This window comes from Octodon degus, unplaced genomic scaffold (assembly GCF_000260255.1).
Source record: "Octodon degus isolate 3935 unplaced genomic scaffold, OctDeg1.0 scaffold00009, whole genome shotgun sequence".
Lineage (NCBI taxonomy): Eukaryota > Metazoa > Chordata > Mammalia > Rodentia > Octodontidae > Octodon > Octodon degus.
Window position 1 is genome coordinate 28,133,740 of NW_004524585.1, and position 13,754 is coordinate 28,147,493.

At 41.8% G+C, this 13,754-nt stretch overlaps 1 protein-coding gene across 1 annotated transcript in view; it reads left to right on the plus strand.

Annotated features, from left to right (window-relative positions):
- Lix1 (limb and CNS expressed 1) overlaps nucleotides 1-13,754 on the plus strand; it is a 52,718-nt gene that overhangs the window by 22,720 nt on the left and 16,244 nt on the right. The window lies entirely within an intron of this gene.

A 13,754-nucleotide genomic window follows, 5' to 3' on the forward strand; every position in this document is an offset into this window, starting at 1 on the left:
TATAACATTTGGCAATGAATAAATGTAGAGAATATGAGCCTAAGAAAATCTAGCATTCTTGTTTTTGTTTTTACTACCTTGAGAATTACGAATTTCCCTAGTGTCTCACAAATTTTGACCCAAATGATAGGACTTCCCTAAGGTAGTAGTTCCAACATCCTCCTTGGAGTCTGTAAAAATCAGGAAACAAAATGAAAAACTGAACTTCTCAGCAGGCAGGCCTCTGGGTGATTTCTCTGATCATTTCAGGCTCTCCTTTTCCTTATGTTTAAATCATCATATTTTAAGGTTCTCAGGAGGATTGTTAACATCCTTGCTTAGAAAGATCCAGAATTTCCTGGATCAAATATTTTTTCAAAACATATTTGGGTGGTTGGCACCATATCTGGCCTCTTAACCTATTTGGCCCTCCAAAATATGATTTGTGACAGAAAGATCAAGAAAAAAGAAAATTTCTCATAAAACAATGTCCTTATGCTTTTCTTGGTCAGCTCAGAAACCTTCCTAAATGCTATTTTCACCATATAACATTTCACTGTGTTTTCGCCAGCAGTTGGTCTATACGAGCCTACGCATTCATTCCTGCAATGCCTTTCACATAATCAAATGTCACCCGTGTGCGTTGCAAATCATTTCACAATGGCTTATTAATGCCAGGACCATGTGCTGAAACATGGAGAAACAATTATGCCAGCAGTAGCCTTCTAGCTGAGCCATGCACGTCACCTCCAGTAGCGCCAAGTAGTAGAAAATACTCAAAGTGGAGTGTGGGACTGGACTGAAGGACTAATCCCTCTGGTTTCAGGTGCTTTTATAAAAGCTGCAAGAGATTATGCTCATTCATTCTTTAGAAAGGTCGTACTCAAGCTGAACTTTAGTTTTCTGATTAATCAAAGGGAAGTAGTCCAGTCAAAGGCACTGGGGGACGCAAACCATGGGTTTTGTGCAAAGCAACCTCCCACTGAAGTAAATAGGAGGCTTCCAAAAATGCTTAATTTACTTGACACCACATCCACCAAAGAGAGCGAAGAGCGGAGAGCAGAGAGCAAGAACGAGAACCTGTAAGTCCGCCTTTAGACCAGGCTTTTATATACTATTTCAGTGCAAGAAACACTGAAAATATGATTTTATTTTTGAATTTCTAAGCAATAAATAATCTAGTGACATAAAAATATTTTTCAGTAAGTTATATTGAAACACATTATTATTTATTTGTGTCTTCTATGTAAGAAACCATCTTCTAATATTACAGGCATTAAGTGGAAAAATTCATGCATTTTGAACATATTTTCTTCATGCCATTTTGTCTAGGCAGTTAATCCTCCCCTGGCCACATATCATGACCATGAAAACTTGCAATAATTTCCATGTTGTATAATAAGAGCGATACAAGGGCCATCAGATTATCCTCTGGCTCCCCTCTTTATGAACTCAGAAGGAAAGCCACTCATTGTTGCAGCAGCTGGTTTTGTTTCCAAACCCAAAAAGCAACTTGAGTATTTTATCTTATTTTATGTTTTGATTTAAAAGGTTGTGATTGAAATTTTTGTTTCAGGTCAGTGATGTGGTCTTCCATATAGAATCTGCTGAAGTGAATTAATGTATTACATTCTTATTTTGCATTTTTTAACGAAGCAAACATTCCCTTGGATATAGGATAACACCCTGCAATTATTTCTGTGCAGAAAATGTGATTAAATCAGAAAGCAGGCCCTCTGGCTAAGACTTCAATGTGATAGCTTGATTTATCGCTAGTGTGGGTATCATCTTTTACACTTACTTGTTTTGCTGTTGTTAGAACTGATTCACATAGGGCCTGCCAAGTAGCTCGATTCATGCATTTGACTAAGTGGAATTATAATACCTTCTTTTTTGAGGAATAAGGCCTACCCTGTTAATTCCATATTTGAAATAAAGACTTAGTTCCTGCCATAAAACTGAGACCATTGCCCAACACTAATGTTATTTTAATGTTAGGTATTTCTGTTCGAAATTAAAGCATCTGCTTAGGCAGAGTGCATAGGCTGAGGGTTCCATCTCCGGCCTGCCCTGCCGGCCCCGCCCCTGATGATTGAGACTGGGCATGGTGGTGCGCGCCTGTAATCCCAGTGGTTGGGAGGTTGAACACAGGAGGATCACTACAAGTCTGATGTAGGCAGTAAGACCCTGTAGACCCTGCCCTACATACAAAAAAAGAAATGAAAAAGAATTGATTTACAGAGTAAGCATAGGTGCAGGTGTAGGGGGGCAACTCTGAAGTTAGTTGTTCACTGTTGGGCACCATGGGAAGCTGACACACTTGATATTTGCGCAGGCAAACTGTTGATCGACTTTCCCCCCATTTATGAGCAGTGTTTGGTGTTGTGTGATGGGCCACCCTGGAGAGTGAGAGGGAGCACTCGGCAGAGGAACTCTTTGCAAGGCCTTGGCTCCGAGAGGGCACTCAGTGCATTTCATGACCTCTGATTATGCACTGCGGTGTTCAAACTAAGGCCATTGCTTATGAAAGTGGATACTACAAAAGGAAAGGACAAGTGGGGTGAGGGAAAGGAGAAAATAGAGAAGGAAGGGAATAATATAAGTGTATGCACAGGATAACTTGGATAATTGCACTGCTGATTTCTGCTGGTCTATTGAAAGTGATGCTTTTCTTCTTCTTAATTTTTTTGACCAACTTTGCAAGCTTATTTCTGGTAATCTGAACAACTAAGTTGAAGACAACAATATGCAATATAATAGCCATTGTTGAATTCCTATCATTTTGTTTAGTGAAATTTTGTATCATTTCTAATGTTATTTTTTATTTTTATGCTCTTTAAAAAAATAAAAAATATTCTTGACACAAAACAAAGAAAGTACCTTGAAAAAGTATTTTTCCAAGACTGTTACCCCCCCAAAAGAACAGAGGTGTTTAGCTTTGTTTTACCTTACTGAAGGCAGTAAGCATGTTTCATTTTCTGGCACTGCACATGTCTTTTCCAAATCCAGTGAATTAAAGATGTGTCTAAGTCACAATAAACTCACTTTATAAAATTAAGTTTTTTCCAGAAGAAAATTTCATCAATTCGTGCATTTGACAAAATGGAATTGTAATGTCCTCTTTGCTGAGGAATAAGGCCTCGCCTTAACATTCCATATTTGAAATAAAGACTTAGTTCCTGCCATAAAATTGAGACCATTGCCCAACACTAATGCTATTTTAATGTTAAGTATTTCTGTTTGAAATTATCCATGACCTCTCCTCTGCCTTAAGTACACGTACACGCAGATGTACTGCACGCTCTGAAATGTAACAACTGCTCAAGGAGGCATTTCCGGGTAGAAATCTCCACAGGAAGGCATCCTGTTTATAGCTAATGAGACCCAGAGATAGGAGGGTTGGTTATAACGCCATCCCATTTGGAAGTCATGTCGGCTAATTATCAGACTTTAATGACTTGCCTATGAAACTGGAAGTGCATATTGTTTTAATGAGACCCTTTATTCCTTCCCCAGCCCCCTTTCCCTAACTTTAATCTATTTCTTTTCTTATTAACCAAAGTGAACGGAGATGTGTGACCTCCTGAGGGAACAGTAGAGGGTAGTGAAAGGAAAATTCAGAAAAGTCCCCACGGTCAAAAGAAAGACTCCGCGCTATCTCCACAGGACGCTCCCAGCCTGTTTGGAGTTTATGTAGGAGCTCACTTTCTCACTAAATTGCTGAGAAGGAAACAAAGCCTGATTCCAGATCTCCGTAGCCCCCTCCCATCCTTCTCATGGAATCCTTTTACATCAAAGCTACTATAAAAATAAACCAAAATCTTGAGCTCTGATCAATTCATCTTGTCTTCACCTTAACTTGGAAAAGGAAAAAGAATTAAAAGAAAAAAAAAAAAAAAAAAAGGAAAAGGAAAAAGCCTCAAGGAGCACAGTACAACGTGTGTTTGTAATAGTTACCAGGAACTTTAGTCTAGGTATGTGCACAGAACAGCGTTTGCAGCAGAGGTAAGCGAGGAGGAGGCCAGGTGGTTTATATTATAAAAATAACATTCTGACCCACCATGTGCCTGAAACGTTTCTTTCAGTTGACAGGAACTGGTGAGTTTTCTCTGAAAATTGGACTCCCAGACTGCTCCCCTCCCCCACACCTAGCAAAGACCCCGCTCCCTGCACACACAGAGCTCTAAATTGTTGCTAACGTATTTGCCGCCAAGCTGACCTACAGAGAGACACAATATTAATGTGGGTGACTGAGTTTCAACGGTTGCCCTTTTTCACATCACCATCTGCAAGGGGGGAAATGCTAATATATCCATAATTAGATAAATTGGAACACATGCAAATGTTCGTGCTTTGACCAGGCCGTCAAGGTCTTGAGAGCAGCAGGCCTGGCTTGGAGCATTTTTTTTTTTTTTTTGTTTTGTTTTGTTTTGCCTAGAGCTTGCTGTCAAGATGAAAGCAAGGTGTTGGTGACACTGACCAGAGCTGGCAGGCCATGCACACAGACTCTACAAGCCACTTGCTGGGACTCCAACGACATGCCACAAAAGCACAATGTTCCCAACCACCTGAACGACACATGGAACAGCCAAGGGGATTTGGGGATGAATTTTCACCTCTCAGTCAATTTATTTGGTTTCACCACCGCTAAGTCACAGCTTGGGAGACTCCTTGGAGTCCATGTTCTGTTGCGCTAATGCCACCAAAATATCACTGTCCTGTCCCTGGCCCTGGAGAGGATGACATCTTTAGTGCTGAGTTCAGGTGTAGGAATCTTCAGCATTTGCCATGATATTGTTCTTCAAAATAAGCTTTTTGTAGACTACTACTGCTAGGCCCAAGGTGAAGGTAAACCTACTTTGGTTTTATACATTTCGGATCTGAAGATATTTTGTTCTTAGTCTTTAAAACACATGTCTGAGTGATTCTAGAAAGCCTTTTCTTTAAGATGAAGAAAAGTCATTTTTATTGGTGTCTTTCCATATTTGCTATAGAAAACACTGTAGTTAGGGTGCAGGGTTAGTGGACTCTTGGGATGTAGAAATCACTACTGAACACATGTGTCCTGTTTTCTAATGCAAAGCATTGGAGAAATTAATTAAATGAGGGCTACCAGGCAAGTTGCTGCTCAGTCTAAATTGCATCAGTTCGGTTAGATGTTTCTATAAACAATAACATCACTAGAAATAGTCTTAAAGTATTTAAAAATAATTAACAATAAAATTTTTGGGGCAAGAAAAGAACTACCACTGAGCTATATCCTTAGTCCTTTTAAAATCTTATTTTGAGATAGGATCTCACTATGTGGCCCAGGTTGCCTTGAGCTTATGATTCCCCTGCTTCCCACGTACCTGGAATTATGGGCACGTGCCACTATGCCTGGGTGACATAACTGATTTATCATTAGTCATTGAAATTGCATGTTTATGACTACCATGATTTTATTTCTGTTAACTTAAGGATGTTTAGTCATCCTGCAAAATGGACTAGCTACTGTTTTACTTGGTGACAACCTACAAATTAATCTGTGTTGGATCTTGGCATTGCATTGTGGAAAATTATCGTGGAGGAAAGAAAAATTACTGAGCAGAAAAGCAAAATTGAGACCTCAGACAAGTCAACAAGTTCAGAAAGCACTTTATAAAATCTGAATGTTGCTTTTCTTGAACCTTAGGCAGAAGTTTCTCCAGTAAGCAATTAGCCTTTTGATGTGAGCAGAGGTGGATTTCCCCTGAAGATAAAGCAGCACAGCTGTTTTTCACTTGTAACTTTATATTGTCTTTCTTGAGTAAGGCTCCCCAAATTGTGTAAGCCTCATACCCCACAAAAAATTGGTTCTGCCCCGCCTCACAGAAATAAGAAAGAAACATTCCTCTTAGAGTAGTCCTAGGTATTTCAGAATCCCCTAGAAAGCTTATTCACAGTGAAGATGCCACACCAACCATCTGAAGAGATTCTGATACAGTCGGTCGGGATGGATCCCGAGAGAACACAGACTGGACAAGTTCCCAGCCAAGTGCATGGTGACCATGAAAGCCTTTGAACAATTGCTCTAAATTCCTGGCCTTAGTTTGGCAGAAATCTTCTTAGTGCACCCTGCAGGTTTCTGGTGGCTTCTTGAACTCAACTCCAAAATAAAATACAAGGGCCAGCCAAATAGCTCAGTGGATTAAAGCTCTGCAAGCAGGTGCAAGGGCCAGGAGTTCAATCTCCAGGCGTGCTGTGCCCAGCCTGCCCCCTTGGGTGCACTGAGATGGCAATTGAGACTGGGGGTGGTGGCGCACACCTGTTGCCCCAGCCCATGAGAGGCTATAAACAGGTGGATCACTATAAGTCCAACCTAGTAGTGAGACCCTGAACACGCTGTAGACCCTTCCCTAAAATACAAAATAAATAAATAAATAATAAATAAATACAAAGCCCAAATAGGCTGGGATTTGGGGTGATTGCTTTTCAGTAGACCTGGATCAGTTTAATGTAAACGACTTCTACTCTTGAAGTGTTACTAAACACTTCTTAAAATTGTTGAGTATCCCTATTTAGTAGAATCCCAACACTCTTGGCTTCATACCTACCCAAGAGCTCCTATCCAGCCAGAAGGAAGTGCTCCCTCCTGGAGGTGACACTTCCTCTCTGGTATAGTCATGGTTGGCCTTTCTCTCTCTGTTTTCCTTCCCCTTGCCCCTGCAGTCTGGGAAAGCATAGAAAAGAAACCAGTAGGAAGGAGAAGATACTCATAGACTCACCAGCACATGTCCCTTAGGAACACAGCTTATGGGGACAGCACACACATCCTCCTTGGCCTTTTCTTCTTCATGAAGTGTCTTCGATGGTCACAGAAGGAGACACTCTTGGAATCTTACGTTTCAATAACCCACAAAATATCGGAGTTGCAGCTTTGTCTAGAGAATTATACTGATGTAGGGAAATGAACCCTTAGCCAAATTATATAGCAATTCTATTACAAACTTTAGCATTTGCATGAAGAGCAAAATCATGTAGTAATTAAAATCTGGACTCTCGTGGCAGACAGACTTGGGGGTGCTTCCTGTTTTGTTCACTGTGGACATGGCATCACCTCGAGATGCATAGTGTCTTTGAACCTTCATTTCCACAGATGCCAAGTAGGAAGAACTACAAGAGCAGCCTCATAGGATTGTTGTAATAATGAAACATGATAATAACCACGAAGAGCTCAGTGCAATGCCAAGCACACAGGGTCAGCAGTGAGGACTATTGGTGTTGAGCTCTACCCTGAGGGTGTGGCCAGAGAATCCCTAACAACATGTGGTGAGCACAGACTTTGCAATAGTTATCTACTGCTGCATGATAAATTACCCCCAAACCTACAAATGTGTACTGGTTTACACACTGTGAGGGTCAGGAATCTGGGAGAAGCGTCTTAGCTGTGTGGTTCTGACCTGAGGTCCCTGGAGGTTGTAGTCAACTCTCTTTAGAAGCTACAGTTCTCTGGAGGCTGGATCCAGTCTGGAGGATTAGCTTTAGTTTTGTGGAACATTTTAGATATACACAGTGATAACATTCATTATTGGGATTTGTACTTGTGATGGTATATTTTGTTTCTTCTTTTTTTCCCACTCCCCCCTCTTCCTTCAGCCCCTCTTTCCCTCCTTATTTACAAAAGCTTTGTTTACATCTCTCCTTCCTTCTATTCTTTTTCTTTTCTTGCCCTCCCCTCACACGTTGCTCAATTAATCATTTTCTACCAATTTCTCAATATCCATTATTATATGTTCTGGCCCATATTTACATTTTCAGTTTCTTCCACCAGGGGAACCATGTGACGTTTACGCCCATGGGTCTGATTTATTTCACTTAAGAGGATGGCCTGAAGGTGCATCCATTTCCCAAGCAATGTCTCAAGCTTGTCCTGCTTTCTGGCAGAGCAGTACACCCCATTGGATAAAAACATCTTTTTTATTCATTCATTGGTTGAGGGGCATTTGTGTTGTTTCCAAGATTTAGCTATTGTGTACTGGGCTACTACACACACGGGCGTGCAGCCATCCCTGTGGTGTGATGCTTTTAATTCAGGAAGACACCAAGAGTGAGAATAGCTGGGTCAAATGGTACCCCTAGTCTTAGGTTGTTTTAGAAATCTCCACACTGCTTTCCACAGTGTTTTCACCAGCCTATATTCCCACCAACAGTGGAGAAGGGTTTCTTCCTCCCCACAGCCCCACCAGCATTTGTTAATGGTTGATTTCATGACAACCGCCATTCTTTCTGAAGTAAGGTGGCATCTCAGTGTTGTTCTAACTTGCATCTCTCAAACAACCAGTGATGTTGAACATTTTTCATATTTTTTTTCTGTTTCTACTTCTTCATCTGAGAAGTGTCTATTCATTTCAAATACCCATTTTTGGATTGAGTCTTTAAATTGGGGGGGGATCTGATTTTTTTTGAGATTTTTATATATTCTGGCTATTAGTCCTCGGTGGAACAGCTGGAAAATTCTCTTTCCTACACTGTGGGGCTAGAGGATCAGCTTCTAAGCTCTCTCAGTAAGCTGTGAGTAGAAGACTTGTTCTTCATCACTTGTGCCTTTCCATGGGGCTGCTCCTGACACGACAGCCAACCTTCCAATATGTGATCAAAGAGAGAAAGCAAAGCAGGACCAAGACGGAAACCACGAGGTCTTTAATAAGCAAGTATCACCATGTTCCACCGGCCATGCAGAACAGACCTGGGGCAGTGTGTGAAGGACACAGGAGGATGTAAGCACCAGGTGGCGGGCTCACTGGGTATATCTTGCCAGCTAAATACCATTGCCTTTAAATTACTTTCCCAAGAAATGCCACAGTCACTCATTTCTTTTTCCTTTTTGCTTTAATTTTACATTAGTCAGGAGACTTTGAAATGATTATAATGTCTATAATCTGCCAGCGAATGAAAGGCATCTAAGCACCAAGCCGAATGCCTGAGTGCGGTCTGCTGGCCACTTGCGAAGCATGCGTCTTCACGTGCCTCAAAACCCACAGCTGACTTTGGTAAAAATTTGACTGTTAAATATTCCAGCTCCACACTCTCACAAAGCACAAAGGACAGAAGCTGTCTTTCTACATTAGCAAGTAAGAACGGTTAGTGGGTAAGGCAGAGTTTACAGATCTGTATTTATGATGGAGTCTGGTTAAAAGGAAAAAAAAATTGTAAGACTGAACCATACAATGTGGGAAGCCTAATTTCAGCAGGAAGTAGCTTTGAAATGACATCACACTTCACTCACTCCCCCAAATGATGTCGTGTGTGTGTGTGTGCATGCGTGCGTGTGTGATTTGTGCTGGGTCTCACTACACAGCTCAGACTCATAGTGATCTTCCTATTTTCAGCCTCCCCAGCACGGGATTACAGGCATATGCCACCACACCCAGACTCGGTGGCCCACTCAGTGGGCCCTGGGGTGAAGGCAGCAGAGCATGTCATGCCAGGGATTGAACCCTGGCCCTACGCTTGCCTAAGCAGGTGCTTAGTCCACCATGCTATCTCACCATCCCTCCCAAATGATGTCTTGGACAACTGGCTTGGACACCAATAAAATGTCCTGTCGCTTGCCATGTTTTATTTTCTTATAGTAACTCCCCACTGTTTTGTGTTCATTCTAGCTTCCTGCTCTTACAGCAGCCTCTGGGATCTGATTAAGCTAGGCCTTGTTGGCGGCCATGTGTACATTTCATACCCACATATAGGTACTTAGGGGTCTTAAAAGATTTCTAAAATGTACTTGTCTTGCAGAAATATAAAGAACAATAGCAAAAAAGCCCTTTGATGGCTCAGAATTTATTTTATGTACTTATTAATTGGTACACTTTCTCCTGTGTTTTAAGGAAATATTCTGTACCCTGAAACAAGAAAATAAGTAAAGACATGTGTCTGCTTTAATATCTTGATACTGGTTGAGTCTCAGTAGTTCTTTTCCCTGCTTTCTGGGCAAAGGCCCTTTCTGTTCTCTGGCCTGGCTGCACTTTGATGTCTGAAGCTGTGCCTTTTGGTTGTAAATGTATGTGGTGTCTTTGATCTAGTACTTAGCGGTCTTATTTAAAATAGATAGCTTCTTTTATCTAAGCAGTGTTTACTAGGCCTCTCCGGTTCTGAAAGATGGTTTAAATTGCTATTATTTAGATAGCAAGTTGCTTCTTAAGTGTGTCCCCGTCTGATTCTAATTCTCTGCATTCTAAAACCACAATAGTTCTCTTGTAGATTTTGTAAAGCTAAATTGCTATTAAAATGAGCTGCTGTTACGGATACCAGGTAATACATGCAAAACTTTGTTTGCTTTCAACGGGAACTGATTTTTCCAAAGAGTAATGAACACCTCTGATATAGGCAAAGATGGTCGTATCAGAGAGTCTAAACATAATAGCCAGTTATCTTTCTCAAATGCAGGTATTCACTTACTTATTTTTTTTTAGTACCAGGAATCAAACTCAGAACCTTGCACTCACCAGGCAGGTGCTTGTGCCACTGAGCTGTCTCCCCGGCCCTCATTTACTCTTATGCTACTGGGATACACATACATTACAAGGTATAACGAAATAGGATCTTTTAAAAGAATAAGAAATACATACATATTCCATTCTTTTTAAGATAATGTCTTGAACATTATATCTGGAGCTTTAGTGACTTGTTTTTGCGTTTCCTTAGCTGCTTTCAGTTATCCATCTGACAAACAATATTACAGGGCCAGGAAACCTTCACTTTGTCATTAAGGGCATTCACCACCTAGGAATGAACGGACAGATGGAACACCAGCAAGCAATGACACTGTAGTGTGGGCACTGGCCCTTGTGGACGTGCTCCTTGTATGCTGTCCATAAGAGTGGTCAGGGGGAACTTCCTAGAAGAGGTGACATCCACCCCTGAGTGAAGGGCTTTCAGCTCAGAATTCAACGTCCTGTGAATTCTCACCCAAGCTTAGAGCACAAAGTAAATCAATCTGCCCAGACTCTTCTGGCTTAGTACCAGTCACCCAAATCTTGCAAGAGGGCCAAACTTTGAATTGCTTTGTTGCCTAAAGCTGCACCCAAAGCCCTCTTGATTGTCAATCACCACCGAGGAGAGAAACCCCAAACTGCTCTCCCTACCCGCATTTGTCAGCTTTATTACTCATTTATGGTCATGTTGGTCAGGCTTTTTTTTAAATGTATTTTTTAGTACAGGGTCTCACTACACAGATCGAACTTGTAGTGATTCTCCTGTTTTCAGCCTCCCCAGCACTGGGATTACAGGCACGCACCACCACACACAACCTCAATCAACTTCCCAGTGTGCCCTGGGGACAGGGCTGGCATGGCATGCTGGGCATCGAACCCTAATCCCTGTATCTGCTTAAGCAGACACTTTAGTCCACTGAGCTACCTGGTCAGCCCTTGGTCAGCTCTTTATTGTTGTAACTAAATACTTAAGAGGAAGGAAAAGTGTACTATGGTCATAGTTGCATAGTCTTGAGTCCATGCTGAGTTGGATGTGCTACTTTGAGGTCTGTGGTGAAGCAGAGTAGAGTGTGGAAAGCGTGAGCAAAGATACTTACCTCATGGCAGGCAGGAAGTGGCAGAGAGAGAGAGAGAGAGACAGACAGACAGACAGACAGACAGACAGGGAGGCAAGGAAATATGAAACCCCAACTTGTCCTTTGGAGCTCGTCCTCCGTGCCCTTCCTTGCTCCCACTAATCCACAGTTCCTCATGGTTCCACAATGCCCTAGTAGCGCCACAGGCTGGGAACCAAGTCCTCAACATACGGGCTTCTGGTGGACATTCAAGAACCAAGCTATAAAGCCAGGCACGGGGGTGTATACCTGTCACCCCAGCACGCAGGAGGCTGAGTCAGAAGATTGAGGGTCTGAGGCCAGCCTGCATTACATAGTGAGTTCAAAACTGGCATGGATTACACATGAGATCCTGCCTCAACCCCCCCCCACCCCAAAGTTTACAAGCGCTGTGTTATTACCTAAAGTCGCTCCTTCTGCCTTTCTTTATCCTGTGTTGTTAGGCTCCAGGAAGATTTGGGTTTTTTTGTTCTCTTCAGTGTGGCATTCTTGCTATTTTAGAAATCTTGTAATTCTTCCTTACTGGGATGAAGTGACCAATATTCAACTACATTACATTACAACACATTGTCCCAACTCTTCTTGGAGACTGGGGAGGAAATCAAAGGATCTCAAACGAGGCTTGTGGAGAAGGGGAGGAGACGTGGGCCTCTGGGGGACACCAGGGCACACACTGGGGGCGTTCCTGGAACAGGGCAGAGACGATACATGCAGGGCGGGCAGGAGGAGCTGGAGAAGGGTTGAAAGCACACATGGCAGGAAGATTCCCTCTGGGCATCTAGAGCTCCTGAAGGGGGGAGCTCGTGGAATAACTGTACTATTTGTTCCTTTCCTCTTCCTTCATATTAGTTAACAAGCAAATCCTGAGAATCATGCAACGTAGGCAATAGAATTTTTGGATGAGAAAAGTAGGCCCCAAAGTTAGGGTGGCTCAGGGTTCCAGCCTCACCGTGTCAGAGCCACACAGTGGCAGCCTGGCCAGTCCACTGGCCACAATCCAGCCCTGCGCGTCTTTTTTTTCGACTTGTTCCCACTAGGAATCTTAGAGTCTACAAAGTAGCCTATAAGAGAAAAATCATCATACCATGGACCCTTACAATGTGTGGGCCCTGGGAATATCTAAGTTCTCATGAGGCTGCATCTCTTTCTCCCTGGGCCCCACGATATTAAACCTAAAAGAACTTTAAGAATGGAAATAGCTCTTACAAAAAGAAAGAGAGGGGGCAGGAAAATTAGATTAGGTCATACAGACCACGTGACCAACTGGGACGACAAGCTAGGAGTGTGGAGAGTGGTAACGTACTGAGGAACACCAAACGAATATTTGATCAGTTATTAATCATAGGCTGTCCACAATCTATAACTTTGAGAAGGAAAGGGCACTATGCCCTAACCAAATTGCATGGACTATGAGGAAAGCAGAAAGATAATCCCAGGCTGGGGAGATAGCTCAGTAGAATAAGCGCTTGCTTGGCAAGTGCAAGAGCCTGAGTTCAATTCCCGGTTCAAAAAAAAAAAAAAAAAGATAATCCTAAGGAAATCAGATAACTGCTATTAGAATGAAGGTGAGGAATATATGCTGAAAAGCACAAACAGTAGCTACTGGCAGCAGGGCCCTTGTCCTCTCCTGGAGTGTAAATGAGAAAGACTGACACATTCGTGGAGATGGTACTTTGTGCAAATAGTCTCAGTGCTTTGTCTCCATTAATTCATTTATTTTAATCTCAACCCTTTTATAACTCACATTTCACAAAGAAAGAAATTGAGGCACAGATTAACCTGGCCAAGATTTTACAGTCTGTAAAGATATTAGCTGAAATTGGACCCTAAGAGTCTGACATCAAGCCCTTCATTTTTATTGTTCCAATAAAATTGTATTGTATTTTATTATATAACATTATATATTACAATGTAGTAATCACTGCTGTCAATACCTCTCATTTGCTTGGTTTTCTTTTTCCTTTTCCTCTGAAATAAGTGTTTTAGGATGACCTTGATAAGGAATGTAAATAACCTAGCAAATTGCAGTAGCCCTTATTAGTTTTATTATTATATTATGCAAAGCCTTTGATCTATGACTGTGAAATAACACAAAAAGCAATCAAAAATAACAAGACACCTGCATGGTCTCTACAGCTGAGAGAAAATCTGCATGATCTTCTGGGAGATGAACAATGGGTATGAAAGAATAGGTGCTGTCAATAAATGT